Genomic DNA, 24,277 nt, shown 5'->3' on the forward strand with positions numbered 1-24,277 from the left:
GCATGGTACATTTGTTGAGTATATGTACTCAACAAATGTAACCATGCTAACTTCAGCTAACTTCAGTTTAACATGAGGCAGGTGCTAGTTAACCTGTCAACCACCAAACAGACTATTGTCCATAGATTACACCTCTACATTCGACTGTTATCAAACACAAATCACCCCCTGCTGCCGACCAGTGGGGCTTGACACTACACAGAGTCAAGGTGACAGTAATCAATAGGATTTAGATAGTGAATCGATAAATAGTCATTCTGGTGTTTATATACAGAGGCTTACAGAGATTCCCATCCACGTCAAGTCACAGTGACCATTGATTTGGTGATTTACCTTCAATGCCACTGGCTCCCACAAGTCAAATTATCATACAAATAGACATCCTTATTTCTAACGGAGAATCAGTGTTATATTTCAAAGAAACCCATCGAATGGTCTACTAGAGGAACACATAATGCAAAAACGTGGGATGGGGTCAGTTCGCAATTAGGTGGTATGGCTCTTGAAAGCTTTTTTAAATCTCTTGCGACACTAGGTTTTCTGAAACAACTCGGCCTACATCGCAAAGGTTTTTATGCGACAACAGTATAGCATAAGCACAGGTTCTCCTTGAAATATGTCTACCCTGGACTTGGTTATTAGCAGAGCGCTTAACCCCCGCACTGTGTGTTGATTGAAGAGTGTGTAGGCATGTAGTAAGTGTGTGTAGGTAGGCCCACATTTGCATTCGAGTGGTTACATCCTCCTCTTGTTGATGTTACAGATCCATGACGATCAGTTTTCACTACCTGAGAACAGTAGACTGATACTCCCAGAGGGCTGCTTTTTCTGCTGGTGTGTTCATGCAAAACATGAGTAAAACCTGACAAGCGTCAACAAGAGCAGTAACCCACCCTGTTCTCCTGGCGGCCAAAAGATAGTGCACATCTGACACGTTGGGCGATCAAACACAGGGTAGCAAACACAGGGTAGGAAGCTCTTCTGCATCACTCAAACCAGCGTCATGTTTCCTCTCAGAGAAGGGAGAGGGAGAGCATAGTTTTATCTTGGCCCTGATTGTGTTGATCAACTTTTCAAACGGCTGCACGCATCACAAGCGGTGGCGGAAATGAAAGACTTAGCAGCCGTGAGTCTTGAATCAGACCTCTTTGGGTGAGCTATCACAGAAACTAGAAAGTCACCCTTTCCAGGACTTGTTGCATATTCCATATGCTTGACAAAGCTAAAGTTAGACCAGTAACCAAGCAAGGCTATCTAGGGTTATATAATCAGTATTTTTTATTTTTGCCCGATTCAGTTTAGTCTTTTCCCAAATTCCTTTCCCCCCATTTAGTTTCCAGTTTCCCCCATTTTTTGTTTTATTTTGCTCTCAAAAATCACACTTATTAAATAGAAAGAAAGAAAAAAAAATTAGATGTTCTAGTCCCACCCTTCAGCTACCCTCAACCCCCCCCCCCCCCCCATCTCTGAACACCATGCAGTTTTGATTTCTATTTGCCATATATTTTTCAGAGATGGGTGTACTTGATACATGATGCATCAGAGCTTCTCAAAGTCATGGGGTTTGGTCGACAGTGCACACCATCTCTCCTGTCACATAAAACATGGATCGATATTTGTTTTTAATGCAGAAGAGAGCACTGAAACCGCGTACCATAAGTTTTAATGCGCAGAGGGAAATGGCATATTATTCCCTTTGAGTCAGTAACCAAAACACCTCCATAGATACCCATGAATGCATGGTCTACAGCATTCGGTCACGGCAGCTCGATCAGCTGCTCGATTTCCCGTACTGGCATTTCAACAGTCAGGATCACAGTCAAACGGATTTCGCTGATTCTTTTGTGTATTTCCCCTGCATGCTTGCGTTCAGTTCTTTCAGTTCCCAAATATGTCTGTTACATAGGCAAGGAGACACATTTTCTTTTAATTACACAGAAAGTCTAGTAAGTCTGTTTTTTACTTCCATTGCGAATGACAACAGTCCCTCTCTCAATTCAAAAAATATTACTAACAATCCCCCTCGAAAACCACCAAGCCTCAGTGTGAAATAGAACATTGTCATGGTCTGATCCCATATCTCCACATAGTTTTGTGAACAGGCGTATGCAATGTAGTTTGAGATCAAAGTTACCTGCAGCATATTCCAAGATGGCGTAGCAGTGGGATGTCTGTTTTGATTGTCTCGTCCCGTCTGTGTATATATCGTTTTTCTTTGTATATATTTTTTATATTTTTAATCTCAATTTCCATCTACGGATTGAACATACTCTCCTGCAACCCGCCTCACTCAATGTGGTATGGATCTGCTATTTTTTTATACTTTAGAACCGGAACCCCTCCCGGGTGGCGCAGTGCCCCCAGGCTCTGTCGCAGCCGGGAGGTCCGTGGGGCGACGCACAATTGGCATAGCGTGGTCCGGGTTAGGGAGGGTTTGGCCGGTAGGGATATCCTTGTCTCAGTATGTAAAATGTAATAAAATGTATGCACTCTACTGTAAGTCGCTCTGGATAAGAGCGTCTGCTAAATGACTAAAATGTAATGTAAATGTAATGTAACCCCCTTCCGAAGCTAGCCAGCTAACTAGCTACTAGCTAGTAGTCAATTAGCCACTGCTAGCGGTCATCACCGATAACCCGGACATCTGCCAGCCTCAGCCCGGTCAATTCCTGCCAGTCTGCACAGCGCGAAATCAACCCAGAGCATATCAGACTGCTTTTCTCTACCATGTCTTTGGATTCCTACCGCAAGCTCTGAACCTTTTCTTCGGATCATCCTGGCTAACGTCTCGGTCCCGAAGCAAGCACCAGTTAGCCTTGAGCTAGCCTCAAGCTAGGCCCATCTCCCGGCTAGCCGAAGAGATCCATCAGACAATTCCTGGGCTTCAATACCGCTTTTGACAATTGGCCTGGACCCTTTGCTGCCGACACGGAGCCACGCCGATCAATCACTGCTGGTCTGCCGAAGTAACCGTCCAAGGGAGTTTCAACAGGCTCTCCCGTTGCGACGTCCGAGGCCCATCTGCTAGCCTGCTAGCCCCAGCCTGCTAGCTGTCTGAATGTGCCTCCAGCTCGCCTAGCTACTCACTGGACCCTATGATCACTTGGCTACACATGCCTCTCCTGAATGTCAATATGCCTTGTCTATTGCGGTTTTGGTTAGTGATTGTCTTATTTCACTGTAGAGCCTCTAGCCCTGCTCAATATGCCTAAGCTAGCCCTTTTGTTCCACCCCCTACACATGCGGTGACCTCACCTGGCTTAAATGGTACCTCTAGAGAACAAAACCTCTCTCCGTCACTCAATGCCTAGGCTTACCTCCACTGTACTCACATCCTACCATACCCTTGTCTGTACATTATGCCTTGAATCTATTCTTCCGAACCCAGAAACCTGCTCCTTTTACTCTCTGTTCTGAATGCACTAGACGACCAGTTCTTCTAGCCTTTAGCCGTACTCTTATCCTACTCCTCCTCTGTTCCTCTGTTGATGTAGAGGTTAACCCAGGCCCTGCAGCCCCCAGCATCACTCCCATTCCCCAGGCACTCTCATTTGTTGACTTCTGTAACCGTAAAAGCATTGGTTTCATGCATGTTAACATTAGAAGCCTCCTCCCTAACTTGTTTTATTCACTGCTTTAGCACACTCCGCCAACCCGGATGTCCTAGCCGTGTCTGAATCCTAGCTTAGGAAGGCCATCAAAAACCCTGAAGTTTCCATCCCTAACTATAACATTTTCTAACAAGATAGAATTGCCAAAGGGGGCGGAGTTGCAATCTATTGCAGAGATAGCCTGCAGAGTTCTGTCATACTATCCAGGTCTGTGCCCAAACAATTCGAGCTTCTACTTTTAAAAATCCACCTTTTCAGAAACAAGTCTCTCACGGTGGCCACTTGCTATAGACCCCCTTCAGCCCCCAGCTGTGCCCTGGACACCATATGTGAATTGATCTCCCTCCATCTATCTTCAGAGTTTGTACTGTTAAGTGACCTAAACTGGGACATGCTTAACACCCCGGCCATCCTACAATCTAAGCTAGATGCCCTCAATCTCACAGAAATGATCAAGGAACCTACCAGGAACCTACAACCCTAAATTCGCAACCATGGGCACTCTCTTAGATATCATCCTGACCAACTTGCCCTCTAAAAACACCTCTGCTGTCTTCACCCTGGATCTCAGCGATCACTGCCTGCGTGCGTAATGGGTCCGCGGTCAAACGACCACCCCTCATCACTGTCAAACTCCCTAAAACACTTCATCGACCTGGCCCGGGTATCATGGAAGGATATTGACCTCATGCTGTCAGTGGAGGATACCTGGTTGCTCTTCAAAAGTGCTTTCCTCTCCATCTTAAAAAAGCATGCCTTATTCAAAAAAATGTCGAACAAAGAACAGATATAGCCCTTGGTCCACCTCAGACCTGACTGCCCTTGACAAGCACAAAAACATTCTGTGGCGTTTTGCAATAGCATTGAATAGCCCCCGCGATTTGCAACTTTTCAGGGAAGTCAGGAACCAATATATTCAGCCAGTTAGGAAAGCTAAGGCTAGCTTTTTCAAACAGAAATTTGGTTCCTGTAGCACACATTCCAAAAGGTTTTGGGACACTAAAGTCCATGGAGAATAATAGCACCTCCAGCTGCCCACTGCACTGAGGATAGGAAACACTGTCACCACCAATAAATCTACAATAACCGATCATTTCAAAAAGTATTTTTCTACGGCTGGCCATGCTTTCCACCTGGCTACCCCTACCCCGGCCAACATCTTAGCACCCCCTGCAGCAACTTGCCCAAACCCCCCCAGCTTCTCCTTCACCCAAATCCAGACAGCTGATGTTCTGAAAGAGCGTCAAAATTTGGATCCCTACAAATCAGCTGGGCTGGACAATACGGACCCTCGCTTTCTAAAATTATCCACCGAAATTGTTGCAAACCCAATTACTAGCCTATTTAACCTCTCTTTTGTATCGTCTGAGCTCCCCAAAGATTGGAAAGCTGCCGCAGTCATCCCCCTCTCCAAAGAAGGAGACACTCTAGACCCAAACTGTTAGACCTATATCCATCCTGTACCATCTCCAGTATGCAATCTGGTTTCCGACATGATCATGGGTGCACCTCAGCCACGCTCAAGTTCCTAAACGATATCATAACCGCCATCGATAAAAGACAGTACTGTGCAGCCGTCATCGAACTGGCCAAGGCTTGACTCTGTCAATCACCGCATTCTTTCGGCAGACTTAATAGCCTTGGCTTCTCAAATGACTGCCTCGCCTGGTTCACCAACTACTTCTCAGATAGAGTTCAGTGTGTCAAATCGGAGAGCCTGTTGTCCGGACCTCTGACAGTCTCTATGGGGGTGCCACAGGGTTCAATTCTCAGGCCGACTCTTTTCTCTGTATATATCAATGATGTCGTTCTTGCTGCTGGTGATTCTCTGATCCAGCTCTACGCAGACGACACCATTCTGTATACATCTGTCCCGATGTATACAGAACAAACCTCCAAACGAGCTTCAACGCCATACAACACTCCTTCCGTGGCCTCCAACTGCTTTTAAATACTAGTAAAACTAAGTGTATGCTCTGTAAACGATTGCTACCCGCACCCTCCCGCCGGACTAGCATCACTACGCTGGACAGTTCTGACCTAGAATGTGGACAACTACAAATGTCTAGGTGTCTAGTTAGACTGTAAACTCTCCTTCCAGACTCACATTAAGCATCTCCAATACTATATTGAATCGGCTTCCTTTTTCGCAAAAAAGCGAAACTGACTATCCTACCGATCCTCAACGATATATCGCCTAACACTCTACTCAGCAAACTGGACGTAGTCTATCACAGTGCCATCCGTTTTGTCACCAAAGCCCCATATACTACCCACCACTGCGACCTGTATACTCTCGTTGGCTGGCCCTCACTACATATCCGTTGCCAAACCCACTGTCTCCAGGTCATCTATAAGTCTTTGCTAGGTAAAGCCCGCCTCATCTCAGCTCACTGGTCACCATAGCAACACCCACCCATAGTACCTGTACACAGACAATCTGTAAATAGCACACCCAACTACCTCAACCCCATATTATTACTTAACCTCTTGCTCTTTTGTGCCCCAGTATCTCTACTTGCACATCATCATCTGCACATCACTCCAGTATTAATGCTAAATTGTAATTATGTTGTCTCTATGGCCCATTTATTGCCTACCTCCCTACTCTTCTCCATTTGCACACATTTTACATAGATTTTTTCTATTTTTCTTTTCTATTGTGTTATTGGTCTGTACGTTTGTTTGTGTAACTCTGTGTTGATGTTTTTGTCGCACTGCTTTGCTTTATCTTGGCCAGGTCACAGTTGTAAATGAGAACTTGTTCAACCTGGTTAAATAAAGGTGAAATACATGCTTTTATTTTTTTAAATCTGAGTTCTGCGCTCAGCTCTTTTGCCGCCAGTTTTTCTCGGTGTATCCATTATAGCTCAGTGGGTGTATCATAAAATGTGTCCATATGGCAGAGGGAGACAAATTCATAACTAGAGTGCAGAGGCCTGCCTTCCGTCCCGCCATAGATGGAGCCCCATCTGTGCAAAAGCCCGCCATTCGATCCCATTGAATCTGTTTTTCGTCAATATAGCCAAGCAGCACATTAACATCGCCAGTGCCATTTCATGCACGGTTATCATGAGAACAATGTGTTCTCGTGAATAGAATCCCCCGACATGTAGCGAACAAAAGTCAATGAATGGGCATCTCGGCCCTCACAGCTAACGTCCATTTGGAGAGCATCAGGTGGGGAGATTGAGATGTTCAGTCAGAGTTTCCTCTTGATTGATAGCTAGAGCATAAATTCTTAGTTTAACAGTGTTATCTGACAACAGTATTGCTGTGAGTTTCTGCGTCTCTGCCTCCCCACACATTGTTTACACCATATTAATTGCGGACAGTAATATCAGCCTCTGCAATAGTGTGTGGTTACATAGCGTAGTGGGCTTAGCCAATTACCGTGGGAATGATTCAAGTGAAACTGTCAAGTGCCGTCTTTTCCCCATGATCTAAGAGCGCTCTCTGGTTGAATTTTTACTTTTGGATTTGAATAATTTTCATTTAGATTAAGGTTAACCACATTACAATGCCTGAGTCAAAAGACGCTATAATATTAAACCAGGATTTTGGAAATTCTCCCTTGACCCTATTTTCATATCAGGTGACCCCACATTGGGTCTTGACCCCTAGTTTGAGAACCGCTGTTCTACACACACGTACTACACACCCAAGCTCCCATAAGGCTACGGAAATGACTGCCTATATAAACGTTTTTTAAATGAAGGTATACACAAAAACTGTAGACAAGCTACATTGCTTGCCAAATCACAACAGCTTTATCACAAATTCAAAATGGACTGGTTGATTAAAGTAGGGAACATATTTATCTACCTCTACCACTCCAGTATCCTTGCACATTGTAAATATTGTATTTGCACTGACCCCAGAACTGTATATAAAGTATATATTAAAAAAACATTTAAAAAAAACACACTTTAACCCTACCTATATATATATGGCTACCTCAATTACCTCATACCCCTGCACATCGACAATGCACTGGTATATTTAGAAAATGTATTAATTTTCTAATAACTTCAATACAGTGGATTTCCTACTAAGTTCAACAAACACTTAAATATTGTTGAATTCTGTTTTAATGTCTGGATTCTGTTACCGCTGATTTTATAAGGCCCTAGTTATGCAGACTAAGCTATGGAGAATCCCTGGATTGCATTGTTACAGGAAGGATCTGGGAAAGGTAGGCACTCAGATAACAAATGGAGGTTGTCCAAAAAACGCTTCTTTATCATTCAATGCCACCATTGTTCAGAGTCACGATGTTATCCAGAGCCATGTTGTACAGAGCACGGATCAAAGTCAAGCCCAGTAGGTTGCTTATCATCTCTGTATGACTTACAGTAGCCACACATGGCTTTAACCATCAAATCGGAATGTTGACTATAGTAAACAGGAAAATATAAACACGGGCGGTCTACACGGCAATGCTTTTCTTACCTTGTCATTTACCTAGGCCCCTGGATCCCAGCTGATGGCAGGTGAGAGACCCAACAGCAGCACAGGTGCTTATCTGGAGAAGGGAATAAGCAGATTCGCTGTGTTAAGTACAGATGCACTTACGGTAAATCTTGTCAATCTTAGCGTTAAAAGACTAAATGACCTGTTATTGGCCCATTACCCATATCTTATTAGTAGGGTTTTTACATTTTAGAGGCACCCGTTGGCCGTAGTGACAAAATTTTGCTTTTTTAAAGCTACTTTCATGCAATTCTACACATTTTGTCATAGGGTGGAGAGAAAAATTTACCATTTTAAAGCTAATTTCCAGCAATGCTACAGTATATGCTATCTGAGTGACAAACATTAAAACAAAACAAAATCAACGGGGGCCCCATGCCATGAATTTTTGATTCTCCCTCGCTGTCTAGCTTTTCTTATAGGGATTGCTAGTTCTCAAAGATGATCTCATAAAAAAATAGAGATCCATTATCTTTTCTAGATATCTGGTTTTAGTCATTTAAGTTTACAATTTAGTTGTTTTTTCTATGCAGAAAAAAACCCTGATTACGCAGGATTATCTGAGCCAAGTTATCTTTATCTACTTAAACCAATATGGAGAAAGATAGGGGAGTCTGATGTAAGGCTTTTGAAAAAGAGCTCATAGTAACACTAGGTGTCCAGGATTTCACCATCCCCCACACTGAAGCTGGGGCAGCAGGTAGCCTGGTGGTTAGAGCGTTGGGCCAATAACCGAAAGGTTGCTGGATCGAATCCCCGCGCTGACAAGGTAAAAATCTGTCGTTCCGCCCCTGAACAAGGCAGTTAACCCACTGTTCCCCGGTAGGCCGTCATTGTAAATAATAATTTGTTCTTAACTGAAAGCTCTGAGGCAGTGCATAGGTCTACATTTCATTTGGTGTCGTTTTGCATATTGACTTTTGTGACCCCCCCAATTGAATTTCTACAATAAACTTAAAATATACAAAATAACCTATATCTTGGGCAACAATTCCATTTATAAAACAGAAAGGTAAGCTGTGTTTACAATTTGATTCAATAGTCAAAGTAACCTAATAAGCTATCTTTAATGCATGCGAGCTAAATGGAAATTTAACTAGCCCATTATTGTATTTTTGTAAGGACATGCATGAATAGAGTATTGGTGAATGAAACATTTGTGAGATGTCAGATGGATGACAATAGCTGTATTATTATGACTAAGGCAGGGAGCGGGATGAGAAATATGCATGACATTGTAGACAACCAAAAGGACTGCGCCATTATTTTAACTTGTCACAAAGAAATATATCCTGTTTGACAAAGAACCTCTAGTTCAAAACAAATCAGAACCTTTTATTCTGAATAAAGCATATCGCAGTATGATAATCCTCCACTGTTTTTGTGGGCAAATGAATGATACTATCCTATTCCATTATGGTGGAACAACTAGGCTTGTTTAGGCTACATCTGTTCTTTGTCGTCTCAAAAACATTGCTAGATTAGCTGTATGTTTTGTCAAGATTGGGGCTAGAGGATGCTTTATCCTAAACTACATTATGAAAAGATATCCAAACACCTTTTGGAAAGCCACAGGAATAAAGTAGCATTAAAATACACAGCCTAGTGTAGACTAGAGTGTAGCCAGTAAGGCCCATACTGTGGCTAGACACTACACAGTGTAGAACATCCACACAGGATGGGGCTCAACAGTACACAGGGATATTTCTGCCATTGACAGTCTATATTTTGGGGGGTGGAAAAACCCTTTCAGCGTAAACTTAAACCAGATATTAAGTATGTAGAAGATATAGTGGACCTATATATTTGTAAATAATATAATCGTTGAGAACTAACAATCACCAAAATAAAGAATTGAAAAATTCCCATAACAATTTAGCAGAATTGATTGTTAGAAAAATAACAGCATTAGCCATTGCAAAATGCATAGAATTGCAGAGAATTCGCTTTAAAACAGCTACATTTTCTCAGCTCCATGGATAAGTCTGTAGAATTTAAGGAAATTGGCTCAAAAATACACACAAAAAAACAGGGGGGGGCTTTAAAATGTTCTCTAAAATTCAGGTGTGCCAACTGCGCCCATTGCCACACCCCTTCCTACGCCCACTACCTAAGCCCCTTTTTGATGCAGACAAAACCCTGGGATAATAATGATCATTCCTCTTAGCCCAGTGTAGCATGCCCTACATCAGGCCAGTATTGTCTGCCTGTTCATGTCATTGCGGCCCGTGGCCTTGCTAGCTGATCTGACACAAACCCAAATCAGCCCTGGGCTCATCCCCACCCCCCGACTGTCCCTGTGCCGATACAGCACAATGGAGCTACAGTGCAGCCCAACGCAGTGTGTATGTGTGTAAGGGGTTTTAATTGCACACAGGCCCCGACTCTCACAGTCAGCTGAGCACACTATTGGGCTGCATCATCGCCACTTATTGCTTTCTGCTCCACTTCCTCCGGAGGGCTTTTATGTCTGTCATGTATTAAGGATGTACTGTGGCCACACACACGCAGCATCCATTTATAGGCCTACAGAATTCACACAGTAAATATATATGCAAAAACACAAGAACTCACATGCACCACTCACACAGGACAGAGCATTAGGCAAGACTGGAGCAGTGGAGGACACAGTGTGGTGAGGGGAAGAGCAGGAAATAGCCTAACATTACAATGGACGCAGTGTGTACTGCATAGGCCTGTCTGTCATTCCTGGCACGTGTTTCGGCTACATGTAATATTGTGGTGTGCTTATGCATAAATATGCTCCTAGATTGTCTGTCTGTGTAGGCACTCCATATAAAATAAGGATTTGGGTTTGTGAATATGTAACAGCCATGCAGTAGTAGTGAAAAGGGGAGGAAGGGAGAGAGAGGGAGTGAGTGAGACAGATGTTCTCTAAAGTGGGTCACAGGCAGGCAAATTAGTAGGGAGAGGCAGAGTGCACAGATGTGAGTTCAATTTGACAGACTGGCATGTCAAATGTTACACAAACTGACACCTCCCAACAAATATTAGGGTTATATTATACAGTCAACAAAATCTTGCGAATCGCCTACCAAGAATGGGTTTTTGGTTGATATTAAATGGGCTACTGGCTACTTTTCAAAATGCGCATTGAGGCATAATCGGATGGTGTGGCGAGCGATGGCAAACAAACAACCAGCACATCAAACAGAATATTCAGCACAAGATGCTGAATTCAACATCACTGCACACAGTCTAATGAAAATGAGAACATGCACAGATTCAGAAAGGTGTGAGATGATAAGAGGAGGAATGGAACTAGGAGTCATCACATCAATCTATTCTAAATGGTTAGTTCTGACACTGTCATCTGTGAGATAATGGTTTATTTAGCCCAACACAGCCAAGTGAAGGGGATTTTGCGTTGCCTCTTTCAACAACAACTTGTGTACAGCTACCAAGGCTTTCACCCCTCTAACACACATCATTATCTTCAACAAACCGACGTAAACAAATCTCTCAATGCCTCGGGCTCATTTCTGTATACAAAAAAATCAAATGCTCTTCTCCATTATTGTCCCAGTGTCACTCTCTGAAATGTCTTACAAAGACACTTACGGTAAAGCACACCCAAAGGAAGCCCAGAATTGCGAAGTGGGCCGCCATTTAACGTGAGCATCAATATTTCTGAGAACACTATAGTGCTAATCGGCCGCTTTTCACTTATCTGCTCAGACATAGGCCTATCAATAAAACGTACCGTTTTTTACTGTATAGAATCCTGCTGTTGGCCATTTTAATCAAACAGCCCAGTCTCCTCAGCAACATACGGGTCAATGTCTGTAGATGACCTGTCCTGGTCTGACCCAGGGCTTCCGTTGGGTCTGAGTGGAGCGACCGGTGTTTAACACCATGTGTCCGAGTCCTACAGAGAACAAGGCTCTATCCTCACTAACTCAACACCCGTTCCCATCACTGCTGACTTGGCACACAAAATGAAAACCTTTTTAAAATGTTGATTGCTCTTTCCTCCTTCGGCAACCCGAACACAACCACCCGCCCACAGCAATGAGAAAATAGCATTCCACAAACTCCAGTGAATTACTGCCCTGGTTTAAAGACACCCTTTGCTCCTACATGGGGTGGGAGTTAAGTTAGGGAGCTGGAGCTATGAGGTTTCCATTTACACCAGCCAGCCATCAAGTGAAACTGGCCAACTGCCATTCTCTTGACTCAAGGACAATAGCAGTAGGCCTACAGTATGTACTTCAAATCGACGTGGGGTTTAATAGGCTGAACACCTTAAAGGGCATTTGTTTACTCAATGCAGAGTGTACTCTCAACTAGTGATGCACTTATATGACATTTTTTGGCCGATACCCGATATTTTCCTTGCAAAAAAACAATATCGATAACATTTGCCGCCTTTTAAGCATTCTAGTACAGTTAAATAGTTAACACACACACAGACGCAGCGGTCTAAGGCAATGCATCTCAGTGCAAGAGGCGTCACTACAGTCCCTGGTTCGAATCCAGGCTCTATCACATCCGGACGTGATTGGGAGTCCCATAGGGCAGCGCACAATCGTCCCAGCGTTGTCCGGGTTTGGCCGGGGTAGGCCGTCATTGTAAATAAGAATTTGTTCTTAACGGACTTGCCTAGTTATATAAAAAGGTCACACACACAACAAAGATTTATTTTGTTGGCATTTATGTATGTCCCCATTACCATTAAAACATAATCAAAACTTATTTCTTTCACTTACTTGCTGTTTCGTTGTTCATTTCTTCAGTCGTTTCCTTCTCAACCAGGATTTCTATAGAATGCCGTTTGGGTCTTTGCGTGTCAACAAATATAATTTTATTTTGAAGGCAAACGACAAATTCCACTATTGTGCCTAATCCTTATTGTGGCTAGCTTCACAACAGATAACCCGGTCCGGTCAAGCCTCACTAGGCAGATGACGCTAGCTGGCTGCTTATAACGTTAGCTTTGGGCAACAGGATTAAGTAGCTGGCTAGCTATATATTTTCATGAACTGATGTTCAATTTCAATAGGCGAACAACAAGTGCCAACCTAGCTAATACTTACAAGGATTCCTTAATCATTGCTAAGAATAATGAAATGACTGCAGTTTCTACTGGTCATTGTTTTCAGGCTGGTTGTATTGGTGCTAGCTAGGTACCAAGCTAAAGCTAGCTAACCCAGAAGTTGCGGTCGAACAAAAGATGCTTTATTACCAACTCGGAAATTGTAAACACATCGTTCGTGGCCGGTGCTTGCTTGCAGACTTTTTTGTAGCTTTGACAGTGCTACTGTATCTTTTTTGACACGCAAAGACCCAAATGGCGTTCCATAGTATGCATGTCGTGAAGCTAATAGCAGTGACGCTATTACTGTGCAACTCTGTTAGGGCAACATCGGACTAAATAGTGTACTTGGTAGTGTGTACTGGTGCGCGACCACTCGGCGAAAGCCAACATCACCCACGACAGAGAACGGTTGATTGTCAAGGGCAATGAATTCCATTATCTTGGCTTTAATGGATTTCGCCTTTGAGTTGTCTCGCTGAAATGTTACTCTTTCAAATGACTGCTCGACTTGTTGACTGCTTGATCCACACAGCAGACATTGTGGGCTAGTTTAGGAATGCTGTGTTGCACGTATAGCGCAACATTTTACGTGGCGTCATTACGTCATGTACCTACGTTATATAGGTACGCATGTCGGCTTTGACATCTGTTTTGCACATCGGGCGTTAAACTAGACATCGGCCGATACCGATGTTGGCATTTTTTAGCAATTTCGATATGTTCACCAATATATCGTGCATCTCTACTCTCAACCCTGTGAGTGTATGCAGGCTTTTGTCCACGTCGAGCTTAGCGCTAGCCTATACCACCCGTTTTTACTAATCAACTAATTTTTGAGACCTAGTGCTGGGACAAAATCCTCCACGCACACTGCAGCCAACCGAGAAAGGGAGCAAAAAGTAACTGTCATGGTGTCACACTATGCATATGTATTGGTTTTGTTGACAAAGCCACACAACCCAATGAACATAGAGTTAAAAGCATTCTCTTGGGCCTCCTGATGACTTCCAGTTTATAACTGTCAGTTGACTGGCTGTTGATGAGTTGAACAAAGGGCAGATGTAAGGGGAATCAGTGAAAGGGGTGGACAGTGAACTTGACAATGTCAAAGCCAAAATGACTGAAATAGGCCCCATTTCTAGAGAGGAGCCACAGGGGAACAGTCACTTTGATGTGCTACAGGGGGGACATTTATACATTAGCAGTCGAAAAGGCCAGACCCTACTCCCCATAGATGATGAATGGGGTTTCAATGTCATTTCTAAAGTGATTCAGATTAAAGAGAGAGGGAGTATGGGAGAGACAGCAGACTTGTGCTTATTCTTAAGGACGCAGATAGAAAAATCCAACGGTTCCAAAGCTGCTGTCACAGGCAGCAGATAAATGGGTGATAGATACACTGAATCAAAATATAATTTGTGCACAAAATTTGAGGGAAATAAGGTTTTTGTGCGTATGGAACATTTCTGGGATCTTTTATTTCAGCTCATGAAACATGGGACGAACACTTGATATGTTGCGTTTATATTTCAAATGTTACATATTTTTTTGTTATACAGTACCAGTCAAAAGTTTGGACAGAAACTCATTCATGGTTTTTCTTTATTTTTACTATTTTCCACATTGTAGAATAATAGTGAAGACAACAAAACTATGAAATAACACATATGGAACACTTCCATTTTTGCAGTAATGCTGCAATTAGTTGGTTGTGATTTTCAGTTGAGCAGACATTTCCATATATTTTTGTTTGCTGCATGTGTGACATAATTCCACCAGTCTTATTTATGATATAATTTCCAAAGATACATTTAAAAAAATAATAATAATAATTTTACCCATTGGTATATTTGAGTTTGATCACAATATTTTTTTGTTCTGTTTTTTTTCTTGGATTATATTGAAATTGCAACCAACTTTCTATGGCTTGTTTTTAAAAAAAAGCTATATTTGGGAGATGATTTCCTTCCTGAAAGTATAATCTGAATAAAGGGGAAAAGTCCATTCCTGAACATGGGGAGAGACATTTTCTAGAGAACCAGTTCAGATTTAAGTGAGAGGTCTAATGCTTTAATATTTAATAGTTTCTGCCCTCTGAATACATATTAATTATAAAAAATAGGCCCGTTTAATTTTATCTGGCTTGCCATTGCAAGTAAAATTGAATATTTTTTTTCGCATAAAATTTAAAATAACTGTTTGCTAGGTGTAGGAAAATAAGAAAATAGGTCAAATGGGATATGACTAAATCAGGGTGCTTTTTCCACAAATAAAAAGGTATTTTCCTTTCCATGGTAGCATAACTTTCTATTCAAATATATTGGAGTGAGATCATAAACTTATTTTGGGATATATCCACATCAGCATCAAAACATTTTATTGGTAAACTTCACAGTAATGTAAAGGTTTTATTTTTTTTGTGATCCAATACGTAATATAGTACATTTAGCATCATTTTGTTGTAATCTAGAATGGTTAGGAAAAGTATCTAGATCCTCTGAGGCTGTGGAGGGATCCAAATTGTAGATTTAAAAGAAAACATGAATCATCAGCGTACAATGAAACCTTTGTTTTTAAGCCCAGGATTTCTAACCCCTTGATATTGTTGGATCTGATTTTAACAGCTAACATTTCGATGGCCATAATAAATAGATACGCCGATAATGCACAACCTTGTTTTACTTCGACAGTTTAAAACTTTCTGAGTAGACATTATTTACTATTTTACACCAAGGGTTACCATACATGACTGTAACCCATTTTATAAGAGATTCTCCAAAATTGAAATGTTCCAGGCATTTATATATTAACTCCAGTCGTACTTTATCAAAAGCCTTTTCAAAGTCAGCTATGAATAGCAGGCCTGGTTTCCCAGATTTTTCATAGTGTTCTATTGTTTCCAGTATTATTTTATAATAACTTCAACGTATCGTCCATGTAAAAAAAAAGTATAATATCCGACAATTCCATTTTAATGTTATGCGCTATACATTTTGCATCACAACACTGAAGTGTAAGGGGCATCCAATTTTTTTAATGGACTGGATCTTTATATTTACCACTTGTATCCCGTTTCAATAATAATGAAATCAGACCTTGTCGAGTGTCCAATAATCTACCATTTACAAAAGGAGTGGTTAAAACATGCTGTTAACGGTCCACTGAGTATATAAAAAAAAGTTAGATATACCTCCACTGGTATGCCATCGAGGCCTGTTTTCCCGGACGTAACGGCTTTAACTGCATCAAGAAGTCCCTCTGTAAGGCCAGCATCCTGGAGTCGCCTCTTCAAGGTTGACTTTGAGACTGGGGTTTTGCGGGTACTATTTAATGGAGCTGCCAGTTGAGGACTTGTGAGGCGTCGGTTTCTCAAACTAGACACTAATGTACTTGTCCTCTTGCTCAGTTGTGCACCGGGGCCTCCCACTCCTGTTTTTATTCTGGTTAGAGCCAGTTTGCGCTGTACTTCATTTCTCAGAACAAGAATAAACTGACAAGTTTCAGAAGAAAGTATTTTGTTTCTTGCTATTTTGAGACTGTAATCGAACCCAGAAATGCTGATGCTCCAGGTACTCAACTAGACTGAAGGCCAGTTTTATTGCTTCTTTAAATAGCACGACAGTTTTCAGCTCTGCTAACATAATTGCAAGGGTTTCTAATGATCAATTAAAACTGATCAACTTGGATTAGCTAACACAACGTGCCATTGGCATTGGAACACAGGAGTGATGGTTGCTGAGAATGGGCCTCTTGACGCCTATTCCACAAAAAAAGATATATAATAATAATCTGCCGTTTCCAGCTACAATAGTCATTTACAACATTAACAATGTCTACACTATTTCTGATCAATTTGATGTTATTTTAAAACGGACAAAAAAAAGTGTTTTTCCCTTTCAAAAACAAGACATTTCTAAGTGACCACAAACTCTTGAATGGTAGTGTAGAACTTGAACGTGGGTCATCATTATTGGGTCCGTAACGGTTAATGAGCCATATCCGTTTATGGCCCAATAATATATTTAAAATAACCCATCTACCATTCGGATCTGTTGTTTGGACAATTCGCACATTCTGATCAAAATTACTGTTAATTAATATCACCCCTTTAGAGTTTATTTGCCCATGGGAGAAGTATATTTCATCCCCTAGTCCTTTTTCCACACAACTTCATCTAAAATTGTTGAATGAGTTTCCTGTAATCAATAGATATTACTTCTTTAAGCCAGGTAAACATTGTTCGTCTTTTCTTACTATCTCCTAAGCGATGACAATTACAACTGGCTATACTTATTTCACCAGTTACCATAATGAGATACAAGTTTCAAATCTATTTCTCATAATATATGTCTGTAAACGTACCATTAAAAAGTACCACACTGTAGTGATTGAGTGTCCATATAGCTGTACCATATTTGCAATGCTACTAAGTAACCCTCCAATTGTTCTCTTTTAGCAGATCAACCGCTAAAAGCATTTCCAATGCGCTCACCTCAATTTGCTTAATAGTGTTAGTTTTGAACTCTTATATCCTGACAACTAGGAAAAGCTCAAACCAAGTTTATTCACCCACTGGGTCAGACAGCTGAAAAGATAGACATATCATATCAAGCAGTTATTTAAACCTTCCTCATATGCTGAGTCTACTTACACATCTGGACAGCCAATGCAGCTCTGATGCTAGACAGGACTTTAGTGATGCATGTTCTTTCTCACTTCATCTGACCTCAGCCCAAATTTGTCACTCCTCCCCAACTCATGGCTGTCCTGTTGACTTGTACCAGACTGTGGACCTTCTCCTTTCCATAGGAAACCTGATGTCTAACAATAACATGTTCGGACAGAATGTAAACATTCTGCATTCCCTTCTCTCCCTCACTACCACGAACAAGGATATTTTAAGTTTAGAAGCCAGAACCCATTAGCAGCGATTAAAAAACTATACGCAAGATGTTTGAATATCTTAATATCCATCATTAACAATTAATATGCGTAATAATGTTGACCCGTAGCACTAACATCTGTAGCCATGAAGTGCTTTAAAAACGGCTGGACATGGCTCACATCAACACCATTATCAAAGAAACCCTAGACTAACCAATTTGCATACCGCCCCAAGAGATCCACAGATGATGCCATTTCTATTGCACTCCATACCGCCCTTTCCCACCTGGACAAAATGAACACCTACAGTTGAAGTCGGAAGTTAACATACACCTTAGCCAAAAACATTTAAATCAGTTTTTCACAATTCCTGACATTTAATCCAAGTAAAAAGTCCCTGTCTTAGGTCAGTTAGGATCACCACTTAATTTTAAGAATGTGAAATGTCAGGATAGTGGTAGAGAGAATGATTTATTTCAGCTTTTATTTATTTCATCACATTCCCAGTGGGTCAGAAGTTTACATACACTCAATTAGTATTTGGTAGCATTGCCTTTAAATTGTTTAACTTGGGTCAAACGTTTTGGGTATCCTTCCACAAGCTTCCCACAGTAAGTTGGGTGAATTTTGGCCCATTCCTCCTGACAGAGCTGGTGTAACAATCAGGCTTGTAAGACCTTGCTCGCACACGCTTTTTCACCTCTGCCCATAAATTTTCTAGAGGATTGAGGTCAGGGCTTTGTGGTGGCCAATCCAATACCTTGACTTTGTTGTCCTTAAGGCATTTTGCCACAACTTTGGAAGTATGCTTGGGGTCATTGTCCATTTGGAAGACCCATTTGCAACCAAGCTTTAACTTCCGAACTGATGTCTTGAGATGTTGCTTCAATATATCCACATAATTTTACTTTGTCATGATGCCATCTATTTTGTGAAGTGCACCAGTCCCTCCTGCAGCAAAGCACCCCCACAACATGATGCTGCCATCCCCGTGCTTCACGGTTGGGATAGTGTTCTTCGGCTTGCAAGCCTCCCCCTTTTTCCTCCAAACATAACGATGGTCATTATGGCCAAACAGTTCTATTTTTTTTCCCATCAGACCAGAGGACATTTCTCCAAAAAGTACGATCTCTGTCCCCATGTGCAGTTGCAAACCGTGGTCTGGCTATTTTATGACGGTTTTGGAGCAGTGGCTTCTTCCTTGCTGAGCGGCCTTTCAGGTCATGTCGATATAGGACTCGTTTTACGGTGGATGTAGATACTTTTGTACCTGCTTCCTCCAGCATTTTCACAAGGTCCTTTGCTGTTGTTCTGGGATTGATTTGCACTTTTTGCACCAAAGTACATTCATCTCTAGGAGACAGAATGCGTCTCCTTCCTGAGCGGTATGATGGCTGCGTGGTCCCATGGTGTTTATACTTGTGTACAATTGTTTGTACAGATGAACGTGGTACCTTCAGGCGTTTGGAAATTGCTCCCAAATATGAAGGAAGAACTAGACTTGTGGAGGTCTACAATTATTTTTCTGTAGGGCTGATTTCTTTAAATTTTCCCATGATGTCAAGTAAAGAGGAACTGAGTTTGAAGGTAGGCCTTGAAATACATCCACAGGTACACCTCCAGCTGACTCAAATGATGTCAATTAGCCTATCAGAAGCTTCTAAAGCCATGACATAATTTTCTGGAATTTTCCAAGCTCTTTAAAGGCACAGTCAACTTAGTGTATGTAAACTTCTGACCCACTGGAATTGTGAAACAGTAAATTATAAGTAAAATAATCTGTCTGTAAACAATTGTTGGAAAAATGAGTTGTGTCATGCACAAAGTAGATGTCCTAACCGACTTGCCAAAACTATTTGTTGACAAGAAATTTGTGGAGTGGTTGAAAAACGAGTTTTAATGACTCCAACCTAAGTGTATGTAAACTTCCGACTTCAACTGTATGTGAGAATGCTATTCATTGGTTACAGCTCAGCGTTCAACACCATAGTGCCCTCAAAGCTCATCACTGAGCTAAGGACCCTGGGACTAAACACCTTCCTCTGCAACTGGATCCTGGACTTCCTGACGGACCACCCCCAGGTGGTAAGGGTAGGTAACAACACATCTGCCACACTGATCCTCAACACGGGGGCCCCTCCCCTCCTGTACTCCCCGTTCACCCATGACTGCATGGCCAATTACGACTCCAACACCATCTTTAAGTTTGCTGACCACACAGGTGGTAGGCCTGATCACCTACAACGACGAGACAGCCTATAGGGAGGTCAGAGACCTGGCCATGTGGTGCCAGGACAACAACCTCTCCCTCAAAGTGAACAAGACAAAAGGAGATGATTGTGGACTACAGGAAAAGGAGGACCGAGCACGCCCCCATTCACATCGACGGGGCTGTAGGGGAGCAAGTTGAGAGCTTCAAGTTCCTTGGTGTCCACATCACCAAACTATCATGGTCCAAACACACCAAGACAGTCATGAAGAGGGCATGACAATGCCTATTCCCCTTCAGGAAACTAAAAAGATTTGGCATGGGTCCCCAGACCCTTACACCACAGGGGCCAAGCTTCCTGCCATCCAGGACCCGTATGTCAGGCGGTGTCAGAGGAAGGCCCTAAAAATTGCCAAAGACTCCAGCCACCCTAGCCATAGACTGTTCTCTATGCTACCACACGGCAAGCGGTACCAGAGCGCCAAGTCTAGATCCAAAAGGCTTCTTAACAGCTTCTACCCCCAAGCCATAAGACTCATGAACAGCTAATCAAATGGCTACCCGGACTAGGCATTTTCTTAAAACTGCGTTGTTGGTTAAGGGCTTGTAAGTATGCATTTCACTGTAAGTTGTATTCGGCGCATGTGACAAATAACATTTTTATTTTATTGTTACCTATAAATCAGGATTGCCATTGTATTACATTTTCCTCAAGCAGATATTGTCCCTAACATCCTTACCCCCTAGCAACAGATGTTGGCTAAACACACACAACCCCTTTCCCCACAATCAACTACAAGCTCAGATGCTCAACGGTTGCAAGGAAGGACTTGATTTACGAATGCATATACAGTTATAGCTGTTTGAGAAAGCACGCAGGATTGAGCAGAAATGGGGAGATTTGATTTACTAATGTCAAGTCCTAGGTGATGAGATCAGATACACACCCTTCCCCTGAAACAAACACAGGCCCCCATTGTAACGATTTTCCCAAGCCTCTCAGATCTTTGATTATTTTGTGCCACCAAGGTCACAATAATATGCCCCTTCTCTGATTGTCCGAGTGTGACCACCTCCCCATAGGTTACTGCAGCCAGTGTTGCCAGCACTGCCACTACCGGAATCCCCACCAGCCAGGTACAAGGTTGTCATTAGCAGCTTTGAGAACGTCCTTGTATATTATGCTCTCCCATCAGAGGGATCTGGCTTGGTAGAACCAACCCTGCCAGGCAGGCTCAGAATCGTGAGGGGGCTGTGCTGCCCAGTAGGCCTCTGTCCACATTCCTCTTTTGGCTGCATATAGCAAACTTACAGGAAGTTCATAAAACGGATAAGGACTTAGGTGGGTGTCTAGGGTATAGGGTTGTGGACCGTTCCATCATGAGAGGACAACAAATAAATAAAATTAGATGTATAATTTATTTAAAAATGTATATCCCTCAGCTGCACAAAATTGATAGCTCTCTCTCGCAACCCCTGCTCAGACACACATTCGTTCTGGGATATGCAACCATTTCCTTTTAATGCCACAATTTTCCAACACAAAAACATACCACATCTTCCATCACAATACATACACACATACTGTGCTCTTCTATGTCTGTTTGCTATGTTTTTTTATCTCCACCATGTTGTTTGAGTACTTGTGTCCCAACTCGTTATATTTGAAGATCCATTATTTACCAAGTTACCAATCATTATTTACCAATCTTTTTTTCTAACTGTCTTATCAGTTTATAAAACACAAAACTTTTCAAGTTAAATAATTATTTTACAACATTACCTATCTTGAATGGTATAGTGTAGTTTAACTTAATTGCTGTATTTGTTTTGGTATTATTACAATCCCTACCATGGCTAGTATTTGGTGTTCCATTATTCGACTCAGAAACTTTGTAATTTTTAGAATAGCCATGGAGTAGTCTGTGTGTCTCGGAATATTTGGTTCGCAATATTTGGTCAATATACAGTTTATCGACAACGAGAGCTACACGCTTCCCATTTAAACCGATTCTCCTTGAAGATTGCAGAACGGCGCAAAGTTCTGTACACTATCTCCCCCGGGGACTGATCATTCATGCCTATTTTCATGCCAGTGGGTCTTTTACCCATTACTTTATCCTTAAAGAAAGGAAATTTGGCAACGATTGGGCGCTTCGATAGATATCTCTCTCTGTCCAAAATGGTGTACACGTTCAAGTTGGATTTTAAAATCTACAGCATCAAATGGGATTTGAAGGGCTGTAAGAAAGAAGTCCTTCACTACTCTTTCAGGAACTTCTCTTTCTTGAATACCAGTAAGTACTAGATTCTCTCTCATATATCTAGTCTGTCAAGTAACACTTCTCTCAGAAAGAGGTTTTCCTTTTTAAGTTCATTAATGTCCGTTTCTATCGTATTGACTGTCCCTTTTAGGTTGTTTCCTTCTCCATTGTCGCAGCTTTTTGGTCACTCATTTCGAGGCTTGCCTTCAACTTCTTTATATATCTTTACTGACTAACTCAAGTATACCCAGTTTGTCATTTAGCGACTTTAACAGATTGCTTTCCACCCTTACCAGTCCCTGTGGTGAAAAGCATAAATCGTCTGTATGCGTTTTCTTTTGGAGATTGATTCTCCTTGTTAACTCTCCTACATGTTTGAGTTTTGCCTGTTTTCGTAATATTTAAAATTAATACATTTCTCAAGCCTTATGATTTGTTTAGTTATTCAGATTGAATGTTACGAGTATATGAAGTGCTAATATATAGTCTAACTTACAGATATTCAATATTACGTTTTTATCTTGAGGAAATCTGCAACGCTGTGTTCAGTCCGCCATCTCTTTTTGAGAGCCAAGTCTACCTACGGCCTACCCTAGCACTTTGTGATAATATGCAAACCATAACTCAAAATATGTTGATTGACACCAAAACTTCATTAAAACTTTAGGGATAGGGGGCAGCATTTTCACTTTGGATGAATAGCGTGCCCAAATTGAACTGCCTCCTACTCTGTCCCAGATGCTAATATATGCATATTATTATTACTATTGGATAGAAAACACTCTGAAGTTCCTAAAACTGTTTGAATGATGCCTGTGAGTATAACAGAACATATGGCAGGCAAAAACCTGAGAAGAAATCCAAACAGGAAGTGGGAATTCTGAGGCTGGTCGATTTTCAACTCGTCGCCTATTGAAATCCCAATAGGCGTCAACAGTCTGTAGAACCTCGAATGAAGCTTCTACTCTGATGTGGGGCCGGATGAGAGGGAAATTAGTCAGTGGTCTGGCAGAGAGCCAGGTCCTGGTCACGCGCATTCCAAATGATATCGACTTGCGTACCATTACTTCTGCAGACACAAAGGAATTCTCCGGTTGGAACGTTATTGAATATTTAGGATAACAACATCCAAAAGATTGATTCTATAGTTAGTTTGACAAGTTTATTCGACCTGTAATATAACTTTTTGAAGTTTTCGTCCGACGTTATGCGGGACCTGCACGAGCGATTGGATGTGTGTACTATACGCGCTAACAAAAGTAGCTACTTGGACATAAATAATGGACATTATCGAACAAAACAACCATTTATTGTGGAACTAGGATTCCTGGGAGTGCATTCTGATGAAGATCAAAGGTAAGGGAATATTTATAATGTAATTTCGTATTTCTGTTGACTCCAACATGGTGGAGAAATGTTGTTTATATCTGAGCACCGTCTCAGATTATTGCATGGTGTGCTTTTTCCGTAAAGTTTTCCGTAAAGACACAGCGGTTGCATTAAGAACAAGTGTATCTTTAATTCTATGTAAAACATGTATCTTTCATCAAAGTTTATGATGAGTATTTCTGTTATTTGACGTGGCTCTCTGCAATTTCTCCGGATATTTTGGAGGCATCTGAACATGGCACCAATATAAACTGAGATTTTTGGATATAAATATGCACATTATCGAACAAAACATACATGTATTGTGTAACATGATGTCCTATGAGTGTCATCTGATGAAGATCAAAGGTTAGTGATTCATTTTCTCTCTATTTCTGCTTTTTGTGAC

General features: G+C 41.7%; 1 protein-coding gene across 5 annotated transcripts in view; it reads right to left on the bottom strand.

The window, feature by feature from the left end:
• Positions 1-24,277, bottom strand: part of LOC129863836 (erbin-like) — a 131,179-nt gene that overhangs the window by 94,422 nt on the left and 12,480 nt on the right. For all 5 annotated transcript variants that reach the window (XM_055936146.1, XM_055936149.1, XM_055936147.1 and 2 more), the window contains exon 2: positions 8,064-8,136. The gene's annotated coding sequence lies outside the window, so the exon portion shown is untranslated. The remainder of the gene's footprint in view (positions 1-8,063; positions 8,137-24,277) is intronic.

The sequence above is a fragment of the Salvelinus fontinalis genome, chromosome 10 (genome assembly GCF_029448725.1).
Source record: "Salvelinus fontinalis isolate EN_2023a chromosome 10, ASM2944872v1, whole genome shotgun sequence".
Lineage (NCBI taxonomy): Eukaryota > Metazoa > Chordata > Actinopteri > Salmoniformes > Salmonidae > Salvelinus > Salvelinus fontinalis.